Genomic DNA, 14,648 nt, shown 5'->3' with positions numbered 1-14,648 from the left:
TTGTCCGCGCCGGGCAGCCGCCGCGTCTTGCGGAGGAACTCGACGTGATCCTCATGGACGTTGGAGCCGTCCCAATCCCCGCGGAATTGCATCGTAGCGTAGGGCTGGCGAGAATGAGCGCGGCGGCGGAGGATCGAGTGGTGGAGCGGTGCGGCGGCGAGGCGCTGTCGCAAGAAAGAGCGGAAGGAAGAAGATGGCGGAGAGGGGAGGGGCGTGCGAGCGCCTGCCGCTCTCCCCCTCCCCCTACTTATAGCTTCGCGCGGTGAAGCCGGGGGGGGGCAGGGCGTGGGGTGAGATGTGGGATTAACTGCACCCACTCCCCCACGCCTCGCGATTATTACGCCCTAAAGGCGTGCCGAAACCGCCACAGGAAGACGTGCGGGCGGCTTCGGGCCGCAGAGAATCCGGGCCTGGGCCCGGGCGTAGGCGTGGCGGGCCCCCGACCTGCGGTGACGTCCCGTCGCGCGCGTGGGCTGGCAGGCTTTTTAGCCAAGGGATGCCACGTGGTTCGCAGGCGGCAAGTGGCCGGCCCGCGGCCCGGTGCGCGCGCTGGCAGGCTCCCGCCTTCCGACTTCAAAAAATTTCGCCGAGATGGCACACCCAACCAAAGTCGGCTCCCAGCTGCCAGCTCGGCAAGATAGGAAGCTGACCGAGCTTCTCGACTCCCACCCAACCTCGAAGCTCAATCAGCTTCGGGGACTATTGTCGGAGTAAATGGCCACGGGTAGCCTAACCGACTGCCCCTGGCTCTTCAAAACTTATTAGGCCATTTGAGCCTTCAAGCATTCAAAGCATTGGGCCACCTTCCCCCAGTCGGCTACCCCTGAAGCTGACTCTCAGAGGGTGACCCAGCCTCAGCAACCTCCCCCAAGATAACTACGAGATGGCCGGCTCCAGGAAGCCGGCCATAGAGAATGCCGACTCCCCAGAGCCGGCCATGAAGAGCGTCGACTCCAAGAAGCCGGCCAAGACCGCACCCACCAAAACTACGCCCACATAACGGTGAGAAGACGGGGTGTGGCTACAGTGCGGCCCACTACCCCCGAATCCCGAGGCAGGCATGGCCACAGGACGCTGTACGGGTCGGCCATCTCCCGTCCGGCTCGGCCCTGTAGCCATGCTGGCCTCAACGTCATCCACGACAGACGCCAGTACGGCCCACGGGCGGCGGGCCCCTTCAGCCAGAGAGAGGCACGAAGGCGGCCCGGCCTCCCCCAGTCGGCCAGAGGCGTAGCCGGCCCCCAGAAGCCGGCTACTCCCCTCCCTCGAAACATGTGCCACATTAAGGAGACAAGACGAGGTAAGGCTACAGTGAGATCCCTCGAGGCGGCACACTGTAGCCACGCTTACCTCGACGAAGCCCTCGTCATCAGAGGTGAGGCTACAGTAAACAGCCGCCGACAAGACCCCCAGGCGGTGGGGCCGGCCTGTCGACCAAGAGGCCGGCAGCCGGCGGGACCCACTAGTCGGCGGGCCCCAACGGCCGGCAGAGAAGCCGGCGAGCGCAGACACTGACGACTGGGACCCGCGCCCAGCCGGATTACAATTGTACCCCCGGGGGGTAGGCCTATATAAACCCCCCGGGTCACCCATGCAAAGGGTTGGCTTCTTAGAGTTACACACACACCATATAGAGAGGGAAGTGAGAGCTAGCCTTGCTCTTCTCCTCCCTTGAGCCCGACAGCTCTAGGAGCATTTGTAGCTACTCTTTCTGATCTAGTGATCATGCGGAGACCCCGCAGAGCAGGACTAGGGGTGTTATCTCCACGGAGAGCCCCGAACCTGGGTAAGATTCACCGGCGTGCATGTCTTCGCCTCATCCCGTTTCCAGGCACCGGCGACGTCTTACTGGCTCCCACCATGATAAGCCACCCGTTGGCATATGTCGCACCTACCACCCGACAAGGTCACTGTTCAAAAAATCTTCCGATTCACCAATTAATCTTCTGATTTATCGCTAATCAGGGGGTTACCGATAAAATTATGCCTTATCTTTGTCGTTTATCTTTGGGACCGATTTATCGCTCTGACAAGCGATTTATCAGGAATTTACCGATAAAGCAGACCTATTCATAGCACTATGTTTGCAAAAATTATGTTTGTTTATGTTTTGTGGACCTTGTTACGCAATATGTATTGTTGTCCTATTTTGTTTGTCAGTATACGAGGATTCAAAGGCTAGGAATCAAGGTAACACTTCTGTCAAATATTGTTTTGGTGTTGAATATAGCGTATTTTAGTGTTGGGAACCTGAGATTTGCAAAAAAAATCCGATTAATAGTCGACCGATAAAATCGATTAATCGGCCGATTTTTGATTAATATCTAATCCCTAGCTGACCGAGATGATAAAGATAAGCGATATCCTCAACATGGATGGAGGTGATAAAGAGTACGTCATAAAGGGTTACGTCGATGCAAGCTTTGACACCAATCCAGATGACTCTAAGTTTCAATCTGGATAATATTGAAAGTGAGAGCAATTAGCTAGAGTATCTCCATGCAGAGCATTGTAGACATAGAAAATTTGCAAAATACATACGACTCTGAATGTGGCAGACCCGTTGACTAAAACTCTCTCGAAATCAATGAACCACCATTGATGGACGTTGCACATGACACGAGAAATTTGACTCGACGGTCCGGTGCTAATAGAAGTCGCTTACTCTCCGTCTAGCGACTCTTTGGGTATTAATCACATGGCGATGTGAACTAGATTATTGACTCTTGTAAACTCTTTGGGTGTTAGTCACATGGCGATGTGAACTATGAGTGTTAATCACATGGCGTCGATGGCGATGTGAACTAGATTATTGACTCTAGTGCAAGTGGGAGACTGAAGGAAATATGCCCTAGAGGCAATAATGAAGTTGTTATTTTATATTTCCTTATATCATGATAAATGTTTATTATTCATGCTAGAATTGTATTAACCGGAAACTTGATACATGTGTGGATACATAGACAAAACACAGTGTCCCTAGTAAGCCTCTACTCTACTAGCTCGTTAATCAAAGATGGTTAAGTTTCCTAACCATAGACATGTGTTGTCATTTGATAAATGGGATCACATCATTAGGAGAATGATGTGATGGACAAGACCCATCCGTTAGCTTAGCATGTTGATCATTCAGTTTTATTGCTATTGCTTTCTTCATGTCAAATACATATTCCTTCGACTATGAGATTATGGAACTCCCGGATACCGGTGGAATACCTTGTGTGCTATCAAACGTCACAACGTAACTGGGTGATTATAAAGATGCTCTACAGGTATTTCCGAAGGTGTTTGTTGGATTGGCATAGATCGAGATTAGGATTTGTCACTCCGAGTATCGGAGAGGTATCTTTGGGCCCTCTCGGTAATACACATCATAAGAAGCCTTGCAAGCAAAGTGACTAATGAGTTAGTTGCAGGATGATGTATTACGGAACAAGTAAAGAGACTTGCCGTTAATGAGATTGAACTAGGTATGAAGATACCGACGATCGAATCTCGGGCAAGTAACATTCCGATGACAAAGGGAATAACGTATGTTGTCATTATGGTGACCGATAAAGATCTTCGTAGAATATGTGGGAACCAATATGAGCATCCAGGTTCCGCTATTAGTTATTGACCGAAGAGGTGTCTCGTTCATGTCTACATAGTTCTCAAACCCGTAGGGTCCGCACGCTTAATGTTCGATGACAATTTTGTATTATATGAGTTATGTGATTTGGTGACCGAATGTTGTTCGGAGTCCCGGATGAGATCACGGACATGACGAGGAGTCTCTAAATGGTTGAGAGGTAAAGATTCATATTTATGACGATAGTATTCGGACACCAGAAGTGTTCTGGGGGTACCGGGTACGTATCGGGTCACCGCAAGGGGTTCCGGGCACCCCCCCGCAAAGATATGTGCCTTATTAGGCCAAGGGCGGGACAGACCAGCCCCTAGTGGGCTGGTGCGCCCCCATATAGGCCGAATAAGAGGAGAAGGAAGGAGGGAAAGGGAGAAAGGAAAGGGGAGGATTCGGCCTCCCCCTTTCCTTCTCTCCCCCTATCTTTCCTTCCCCCTCCGACACTTATGGGAGGGGGGAGGCTGACTTGGAGGAGGCGCCCAAGTAGGATTACTCCTACTTGGGGCGCCCCTTGCTGCCCATCTCCCTCTCACACCTATATATATGTGTGTGGGGGGGGGCACCGCTAGAACACACAACATTGATTCCTAGCCGTGTGCGGCGCCCCCCTCCACAGTTTACGCCTTCGGTCATATTCACGTAGTGCTTAGGCGAAGCCCTGCGCGGATCACTTCACCATCACCATCACCATGCCATCGTGCTGATGGAACTCTCCCTCGACACTTTGTTGGATCAAGAGTTCGAGGGACATCATCGAGATGAACGTGTGGAGAACTCAGAGGTGCCGCACGTTCGGTGCTTGATCAGTCGGAACGAGAAGAAGTTTGACTACATCAACTGTGTTGTCAAACGCTTCCGCTTTCGGTCTACGAGGGTACGTGGACACACTCCCCTTCTCGTTGCTATGCATCTCCTAGATAGATCTTGCGTGAGCGTAGGATTTTCTTTGAAATTGCATGCTACGTTTCCAAACAAGGTAACAAATATTGTTTAGGAAATCTGTTCACCTCTAATGTGAACGGTGGAGATATATATGAGGACCGAAGAAAATATGAGATAACGGTGATCCATTAAACTTAATGCTTGGTTCCGGTCCAAGGACCTTAAATGTGGAAACGACCACTCGGTGGCAACGGTGAAGCAGGACCATAGAATGAAATATAATACCATGTGGCGGAGTATCATAACTTCAGGGCCGCCTATAGAACACATATATCAAATGCTATGAGTACAATATAAGGTAAGTGGTATTACCATCGCACTGGCACACTTGATACATTCTTACCATGAACTGAAATCTCTCCGCGCCTAATCTCTTCATTGAAGGAAACACAACTTTTAGCCTTACTTGTGTTATTTGCTTTAATATTTCTTATAGGTGTTACTTTAAACTCCCTTTATATTTGTCAATCTGGTTTATTCGTGATTCAGGACAATAACAATATTTGCAGAAGCACAAGCAGTTACTTCACACAAGAACTGTGACACCTTGTGTGTGACAAAAGTGCCACTATAAATACTCTCCCCCGCTCTTCGTTGGGATGACTACTCATCGGGATAGTTCTACGTAAGTGCTACACTACCCTATTTGGCCTACAGGCATCAAAGCATTTTTCTGGCATCGTTGCCGGGGAATTAATCATAGAGTATTTGTTTTATAACTGTTTTTGCAGGTTTTGTTATTGTACATGCTTCCTGTAAGTCACATGGGGTCTACTCGTTCGGGGAAAACGTATTTGCTAGATTATATTGCTCATTTTCCTCGCGAGCATTAAGCTTTATTAATAAAAAAATACAAAAATAGTGAAATAGTTGAGCTTAACACTTTGTTTGCAGGAATGTCGACTACTTTGAAGCCAAAGAAGACTATTGGGGATCATTGTGCTCCAGTATTAACTTCCAGATCTCCTATAGTGTATCCTACCAATTATGCCAAAGAGTATATGATTGACTGTGATCTTATTGTAGAAGTTAGAAAGCATGCCTTTGCAGGAACTGAAGAAGAAGACCCTCAAGCACATCTCATGTTTTTTTATACTTTACGTGGAACTTTTAAACTGAAGGATTGATGTCGCTTGAAAGCGGTTGTAGATATTTCCCTCAGATATGAAACCAAGGTTGTTGAACCAGTAGGAAAACCAAGCAACACAATGTAAACAGCCCCTGCACACAGATAACAAATTCTCGCAACCCGACGTGTTAAAGGGGTTGTCAATCCCTTCCGGGGTACGACGCCTCAAGATAGGCAAACGGACATGAGGTAAATTGTAGTAGATTGATAGATCGAACGCCAAATAACATAAATAAGAATAAAACGCAGCAAGGCATTTTTGTATTTTTGGTTTAATAGACTGAAAATAAATGCAAGGAAAAAGTAGATAGCAAAGGCAAATATATGAGAAAGAGACCCGGGGGCCGTAGGTTTCACTAGTGGCATCTCTCGAGAAAAATAGCAAACGATGGGTGAACAAATTACTGTTGGGCAATTGATAGAACTTCAAATAGTCATGACGATATCCAGGCAATGATCATTATATAGGCATCACATCCAAGATTAGTAGACCGACTCCTGCCAGCATCTACTACTATTACTCCACACATTGACCGCTATGCAGCATGCATCTAGTGTATTAAGTTCATGGAAAAACAGAGTAATGCAATAAGAACGATGACATGATGTAGACAAGATCTATCTATGTAGAGATAGACCCCATCGTTTTATCCTTAGTAGTGATACGTCTCCATCGTATCTACTTTTCCAAACAGTTTTGCCCTTGTTTTGGACTCTAACTTGCATGATTTGAATGGAACTAACACGGAATGATGCTGTTTTCAGCAGAATTGCCATGGTGTTATTTTTGTGCAGAAATAAAAGTTCTCGGAATGACCTAAAACTTCATGGAGAATATTTTTTGAATTAATAAAAAATACTGGCGAAAGAATCAAGGCCAGGGGGCCCACACCTTGTCCACGAGGGTGGGGGCGCGCATACCCCCTGGGCGCGCCCCCCTCCCTCGTGGGCCCCCTGGTGCTCCACCGACCTCAAATTCAACTCTATATATTCACGTTCGGGGAGAAAAAAAAAACAAAGAGAAGGATTCATCGCGTTTTATGATACGGAGTCGCCGCCAAGCCCTAATCTCTCTCGGGAGGGCTGATCTGGAGTCCGTTCAGGGCTCCGGAGAGGGGAATCCGTCGCCGTCATCATCATCAACCTTCCTCCATCACCAATTTCATGATTCTCACCACCATGCATGAGTAATTCCATCGTAGGCTTGCTAGACAGTGATGGGTTGGATGAGATTTATCATGTAATCGAGTTAGTTTTGTTAGGGTTTGATCCCTAGTATCCATTATCTTCTGAGATTGATGTTGCTATGACTTTGCTATGCTTAATGCTTGTCACTAGGGACCGAGTGCCATGATTTCAGATATGAACCTATTATGTTTTCATGAATATATGTGAGTTCTTGATCCTATCTTGCAAGTCAATAGTCACCTACTACGTGTTATGATCCGGCAACCCCGAAGTGACAATAATCGGGATCACTCCCGGTGATGACCGTAGTTTGAGGAGTTCATGTATTCACTACGTGTTAATGCTTTGGTCCGGTACTCTATTAAAAGGAGACCTTAATATCCCTTAGTTTCCAATAGGACCCCGCTGCCACGGGAGGGTAGGACAAAAGATGTCATGCAAGTTCTTTTTCATATGCATGTATGACTATATTCGGAATACATGCCTACATTACATTGATGAACTGAAGCTAGTTCTGTGTCACCCTATGTTATAACTGTTGCATGAGGAATCGCATCCGACATAATTATCCACTATTACAATTACTACAAAACATCTTTTACTACAAAACTGCTACTGTTACTTTACCGTTATAATTATCCACATATTGATCTTTGCTTAGTTACTTTACCGTTGCCACTGTTACAATTACTACAAAACTGCTACTGTTACTTTTGCCACCGTTACCGTTACTTCCATACTACTTTGCTACTAAATACTTTGCTGCAGATATTAAGTTATCCAGGTGTGGTTGAATTGAAAACTCAACTGCTAATACTTGAGAATATTCTTTGGCTCCCCTTGTGTCGAATAAATAAATTTGGGTTGAATACTCTACCCTCGAAAACTGTTGCGATCCCCTATACTTGTGGGTTATCAAGTAGCAGCGATACATACGTGTCGTTTCCCTTTCTGTCACTGGGATCAAGCACCGTAAGATCGAACCCACTACAAAGCACCTCTTCCCATTGCAAGATAAATAGATCAAGTTGGCCAGACAAAACCCAAATATCGGAGAAGAAATACGAGGCCATAAGAGATCATGCATAAAAGAGATCAAAGAAACTCAAAATACTTTCATGGATATAAAAAGATAAATCTGATCATAAACTCAAAGTTCATCGATCCCAACTAACACACCGCAAAAGAGTTACATCATATGGATCTCCAAGAGGCCATTGTATTGAGAATTCAGAAAGAGAGAGATGAAGCCATCTAGCTACTAACTACGGACCCGAAGGTCTATAAAGAACTACTCACGCATCATCGGAGAGGCACCAATGGAGGTGGTGAACCCCATCCGAGATGGTGTCTAGATTGGATCTGGTGGTTCTGGACTCTGCGGTGGCTGGATGAATATTTTGTCGACTCCCTAGGGTTTTGGGAATATTGGGGTATTCATAGAGCAAAGAGGCGGTTCGGGGGGCACCCGAGGTGGGCAAAACCCACCAGGGCGCGCCTGGGCCTCCTGGCGCGCCCTGGTGGGTTGTGCCCCCCTCAGGGCACCCCCCAGGCGCAGCCAGGGCCCATTATGTTCCTTATGGTCCAAAAAAATCTCCGCGAAGTTTCGTTGCATTTGGACTCCGTCTGATATTGATTTCCTGCGATGTAAAAAAACATGCAGAAAACAACAACTGTCACTTAGCACTATGTCAATAGGTTAGTACCAAAAATGATATAAAATGATTATAAAACATCCAAGACTGATAATATAACAACATGGAACAATAAAAAAAATTATAGTTACGTCGGAGACGAATCAACATCCCCAAGCTTAACTCCTACTCGTCCTCGAGTAGGTAAGTGATAAAAACAGAATTTTTGATGTGGAATGCTGCCTATCATGTCATATCATATTCTTTTCTTTATAGCATGGACATTTGGACTTTTTATGTGATTCAAAACAATAGTCTAGTTTTGATATGATAATTTAAATACTCAAGCATATCAACAAGCAACCATGTCTTTCAAAATATCAATGCTAAAATAAGTTATCCCTAGCCCATCATGCTCAACCATTGAGCCATTCATGAAACACACTCGCATATTAGCTACACCCGATACTTAAGTACGATCATATTGCCTCCTAGTTGGTGCTTTTGTAAGAGAAGTCGATGGAGACTCAAATTCAAAATAAAAATTGCATAAAATAAAAAAGGCCCTTCGCAGAGGGAAGTAGGGATTTGTAGAGGTGCCAGAGCTCAAAGCGAAAAACTTAGAGATAATCTTTTTTGGGAGGTGTATCCATCCAACCAACGAAAACGACTTAGAGTTCCCAACACTTTCCATGCTAGATATATCATAGGCGGTTCCCAAACAGAAAATAAAGTTTATTCCTTTTTCCACCATACTTTCACTTTCCATGGCTAGCCGTATCCACGGTTGCCCTCCATACCAACACTTTCCAAGGAATATATTATTTGACAACCTAAAGTGAACTCATTTTTTCATTTCGGGACTGGGCATCCCTAAAACATTGCCTTACTCTCGCGCAATGACAAGTGAATAAACACTCATCGTGAGAATAACACATCCAGCATGGAAAATATTAGCCACCCCTCACCGCTCCGCGAGCGAAACAAACACACAAAAGAGAAGTTTATTTTGAAAATTAGAGATGGCACATGCAAATTTGCTTAGAACGGCAAAAGAATACCGCATATAGGTAGATATAGTGGACTCATGTGGCAAAACTGGTTTAAAGGATTTTGGATGCACAAGTAGAGATCATACTTAGTGCAAAATGAAGGCTAGCAAAAGATTGAGAAGCGACCAACCAAGAAACGATAATCTCATAAGCAAGCATTAAGCATAATTAACACCGAATAATGCACCACAAGTAGGATACAATTTCATTGCATGAATATTGACTTTCGTGCTTGCATAGGGAATCACAAACCTTAACACCAATATTCTTACTAAAGCATAATTACTCATCAACATAACTCACATATCACATCATCATATCTCAAAACTATTACTAAGAATCAAGTTTATTTTGTCCAATGATCTTCATGAAAGTTTTTATTATATCGTTCTTGGATATCTATCACTTTGGGACTAATTTTCATGTGTTGTTTTTGACAAGCTCAAACAAATATAAGTGAAGATCATGAGCATAATTTTCCTTTATTTCTCTCAAAATAATTTAACTAAAGCAAGAGAGAATTTCTTGAAAGTTTTACTAACTCTCAAATAAATCTAAGTGAATCAAGAGAGCATTTCTTCAAAAATACTAAGCACACCATGCTCAAAAAGATATAATTGAAGCACTAGAGCAAGTCCATAGCTCATAAGAATTTAAGTGAAGCATAGAGAGCAATTCTAACAAGTCATGACATAATTTTGGCTCTCCCAAATAGGTGTGTCCAGCAAGGGATCAAGACTTAAAACACAAAATAAAACAAGCAAAGACTCATATCATACAAGTCGCTCCAAGCAAAACACATATTATGTGACGAATAAAAATACAGTTTCGAGTAAAATACCGATGGTCGTTAGAAGAAAGAGGGGATGCCACTCGGGGGCATCCCCAAGCTTAGTTGGTTGCTCATTTTTTGATAATAGCTTGGGATGCTGGGGCATCCCCAATCTTAGGCTCTTCTATCCTTTATTCCTTCATCCATCGTAAGATAACCCAAAACTTGAAACCTTCAATCACACAAAACTAAACTAAACCTTCGTGAGATCCGTTAGTAAAAGAAAGCAAATCACTACTATAAGTACTGTACCAAAACAATTCATATTTTGTTTTTGCATTATATCTACTGTATTCCAACTTTTCTATGGCAAAAACTCATTAAAGAAAACCATAGAGCCATCAAAATAATCACACAACGCAAAGAAAACAGAATCTGTCAAAACAGAACAGTCTGTAGCAATGTGACTATTTCGAAAACTTCTGGAACTCCAATAATTCTGAAAAACTTGGACGACCTGGGTAATTTGTATATTAATCTTCTGAAAAAAGAATCAGGGCAGAAGCTCTTTCTGATAAAAAATGAGAATTGTTTTCGTGAGCGCAAAGTTTCTGTTTTTTCAGCAAGATCAAACAACTATCACCCAAGAAGATCCTATTGGTTCTACTTGGCACAAACACTAACTAAAACACACACAAAAACAAATCATAACAGTAGCATAATTTTGTAAACATTCAAGAACAGAAAGCAAAAAGCAAAAATATATTTATTCATTGGGTTGCCTCCCAACAAGCGCTATCGTTTCACGCCCCTAGCTAGGCATAAGATTTCAACGATGCTCACACGAAAGATAAGAATTGAAACACAAAGAGAGCATCATGAAATATATGACGAACACATTTAAGTCTAACGTACTTCCTATGCATAGGAATTTTATAAGCAAACAAATTATCAAGACTAGAAACATCTAACATAAGCAAAGAAGAGGAATAAAACATTGACGATCTCAACATAACGAGAGGTAACTTAGTAAAATGAAAATTTCTACAACAATATTTTCCTCTCTCATAATAATTACATGTAGGATCATAATTAAATTCAACTATATAATTTTCACATAAAATATTCTCTTCATGATCCACATACATGCAAAGTTGACACTCTTCAAATATAGTGGGATTATCATCAAATAAAGTCATGACTTATCAAAAATGTCATAAGATTGAACACTCTCCAAATATGTGGGATTATTTTTAGCTAAATTTGACACTCTTCCAAACCCACTTTTAATATTATCGCAAGCATATTCATCATGAGATTTAAATAAATTTTCAAGATCATAAGAATCATCACCCCAATCATGATCAGTGCAACAAGTAGTGGACATAGCAAAATTAGCATCCCCAAGCTTGGGGTTTTGCATATTAATTACACAATTGACATTAATAGAATTTATAGTAAAATCATTGCAATCATGCTTTTCATTCAAGGAGCTATCATGAATCACTTCATAAATTTTTTCATCACAATTTTCAGATTCACGAATCTCAAGCAAAACTTCATAAAGATAATCTAGTGCACTCAACTCACTAGCAATTGGTTCATCATGATTGGATCTTTTAAAAAGATTAGAAAGTGGATGAGGATCCATATCAAGAGATTTTTAGCAAGCGAAGATGCAATAAAATATAAGACACATGACACACAAGCAAAGAAGAGGTTTGACGAGAAAACGGCGAACGAAAAAGAGGCGAATAAAATGGAAATTTTTTGTGAAGTGGGGGAGAGGAAAACGAGAGGCAAATGGCAAATAATGTAAATTGCGAGGAGATGAGATTTCTGATTAGGAACCTGGTATATGTTGAAGATCCTCCCCGACAACGGCGCCAGAAATTCCTTTTGATGTCGCTTGAAGCTACGTCGGTATTTCCCCAAAGAGGAAGGGATGATGCAGCACAACGGCGGTAGGTATTTTCCTCAGATATGAAACCAAGGTTATCGAACCAGTAGGAGAACCAAGCAACACAACGTAAATAGCCCCTGCACATAAATAACAAATCCTCGCAACCCGACGTGTTAAAAGGGTTGCCAATCCCTTCCGGGGTACGACGCCTCAAGATAGGCAAACGGACGTGAGGTAAATTGTAGTAGATTGATAGAACGAATGCCAAATAAAATAAATAAGAATAAAATGCAGCAAGGAATTTTTGTATTTTTGGTTTAAGATCTGAAAATAAATGCAAGAAAAAGTAGATCGCAAAGGCAAATATATGAGAAAGAGACCCGGGGGCCGTAGATTTCACTTGTGGCTTCTCTCGAGAAAAATAGCAAATGGTGGGTGAACAAATTACTGTTGGGCAATTGATAGAACTGCAAATACTCATGACGATATCCATGCAATGATCATTATATAGGCATCACGTCCAAGATTAGTAGATCGACTCCTGCTTGCATCTACTACTATTACTCCACACATCGACCGCTATGCAGCATGCATCTAGTGTATTAAGTTCATGGGAAAACGGAGTAATGCAATAAGAATGATGACATGATGTAGACAAGATCTATCTATGTAGAGATAGAACCCATCGTTTTATCCATAGTAGCAACGATACATACCTGTCGTTTCCCTTTCTGTCACTGGGATCAAGCACCGTAAGATCGAACCCACTACAAAGCACCTCTTCCCATTGCAAGATAAATAGATCAAGTTGGCCAGACAAAGCCCAAATATCGGAGAAGAAATACGAGGCTATAAGAGATAATGCATAAAAGAGATCAAAGAAACTCAAATACTTTCGTGGATATAAAAAGATAGATCTGATCATAAACTCAAAGTTCATCGATCCCAACTAACACACCGCAAAAGAGTTACATCACATGGATCTCCAAGAGACCATTGTATTTAGAATTCAGAGAGAGAGATGAAGCCATCTAGCTACTAACTACGGACCCGAAGGTCTACAAAGAACTACTCACGCTTCATCGGAGAGGCACCAATGGAGGTGGTGAACCCCATCCGAGATGGTGTCTAGATTGGATCTGGTGGTTCTGGACTCTGCGGCGGCTGGATGAATATTTCGTTGACTCCCTAGGGTTTTGGTAATATTGGGGTATTTATAGAGCAAAGAGGCGGTCCGGGGGGCACCCGACGTGGGCACAACCCACCAGGGCACGCATGGGCCTCCTAGCGCGCCCTGGTGGGTTGTGCCCCCCTCGGTCCAAACAAAATATCTGTGAATTTTCATTGCATTTGGACTCCGTCTGATATTGATTTCCTGTTATGTAAAAAAACATGCAGAAAACAACAACTAGCACTTGGCACTATGTCAATAGGTTAGTACCAAAAAATGATATAAAATGATTATAAAACATCCAAGATTGATAATATAACAGCATGGAACAATCAAAAATTATAGATACGTTGGAGACATATCAAGGATGTGTCACAAGAATTCGTACTATTAAGACTCTTCAGATTTTCTTTAAAGGATCATGCTGAGAAATGGTATAATCGATTGCCTCAAGGAAGTATAACCAAGTGGCTTATGTGTGCTAAAAAGTTCATGGCTAAATTTCTTCCAAGCTCGAAGATTACTAAATTAAGAAGAAACCTCACCTTATTCGTCCAGGAAGATGGTGAAAGTTTATATAAAGCTTGGGAAAGATATTCTAAATTCTTGAACTTATGCCCTAACCATGGTTATGTTGAATATGTTATACTTCATATGTTTTATCATGGAATTAATGATAAATCAAAATCCATTCTTGATTTAAGTGCAGGAGGACGATTTATGTCTTTAACTCTTGAAGAAGGTGGAGAACTTATAGAGAAAATTGTGTCTGCACATGAACAGTGGAATACCGAGGAGCCAATCGAGCCTACTGGAAAAATATATCATATTGAAGACATGGAGGAATTTAAAAATGTTACTCAAGAGAAAGGTAAGCATGTTAAACAAGTTATTAATGAAAAGTGGATATATTTACTATCTATCATCGGGAGGATGAACTTCAAGAGACAATGAATAAGTTCAGATTAAGACAACTTCAACAGAGACTTCCGAAGGTGCATCTACCGCAATGAGAAGGTTATAACCTACCTTTCTTGAGAGGTAGAAGGGTTAAGTCAAGCGGTAAAGAATCTCGATAAACACTCTTGCATGATAGAAAATAAATGTTCGCAAATTTCCAAAACTCAATCTTTGATTCTTGCTCAATTAGATAAAGATAATCATGTTTCTACTAATGAAATTTTGACTCGTGTTGGTAACACAGGATCCTAAAGGCCCAGAGTAGTACGAGA

At 42.8% G+C, this 14,648-nt stretch overlaps 1 non-coding gene across 1 annotated transcript; it reads right to left on the bottom strand.

The window, feature by feature from the left end:
* Positions 1-13,940: 13,940 nt before the first annotated feature.
* LOC123126925 (small nucleolar RNA R71) lies at positions 13,941-14,048 on the bottom strand. Its single transcript, XR_006462128.1, has one exon. It is a non-coding gene; the product is annotated as a small nucleolar RNA R71 (small nucleolar RNA).
* Between the last annotated feature and the right edge of the window lie 600 nt (positions 14,049-14,648).

Source organism: Triticum aestivum, chromosome 5D, assembly GCF_018294505.1.
Source record: "Triticum aestivum cultivar Chinese Spring chromosome 5D, IWGSC CS RefSeq v2.1, whole genome shotgun sequence".
NCBI classification, from domain to species: domain Eukaryota; kingdom Viridiplantae; phylum Streptophyta; class Magnoliopsida; order Poales; family Poaceae; genus Triticum; species Triticum aestivum.
The sequence above is the reverse complement of the archived record's forward strand: the minus strand, read 5'-3'. Positions and strand labels throughout refer to the sequence as shown.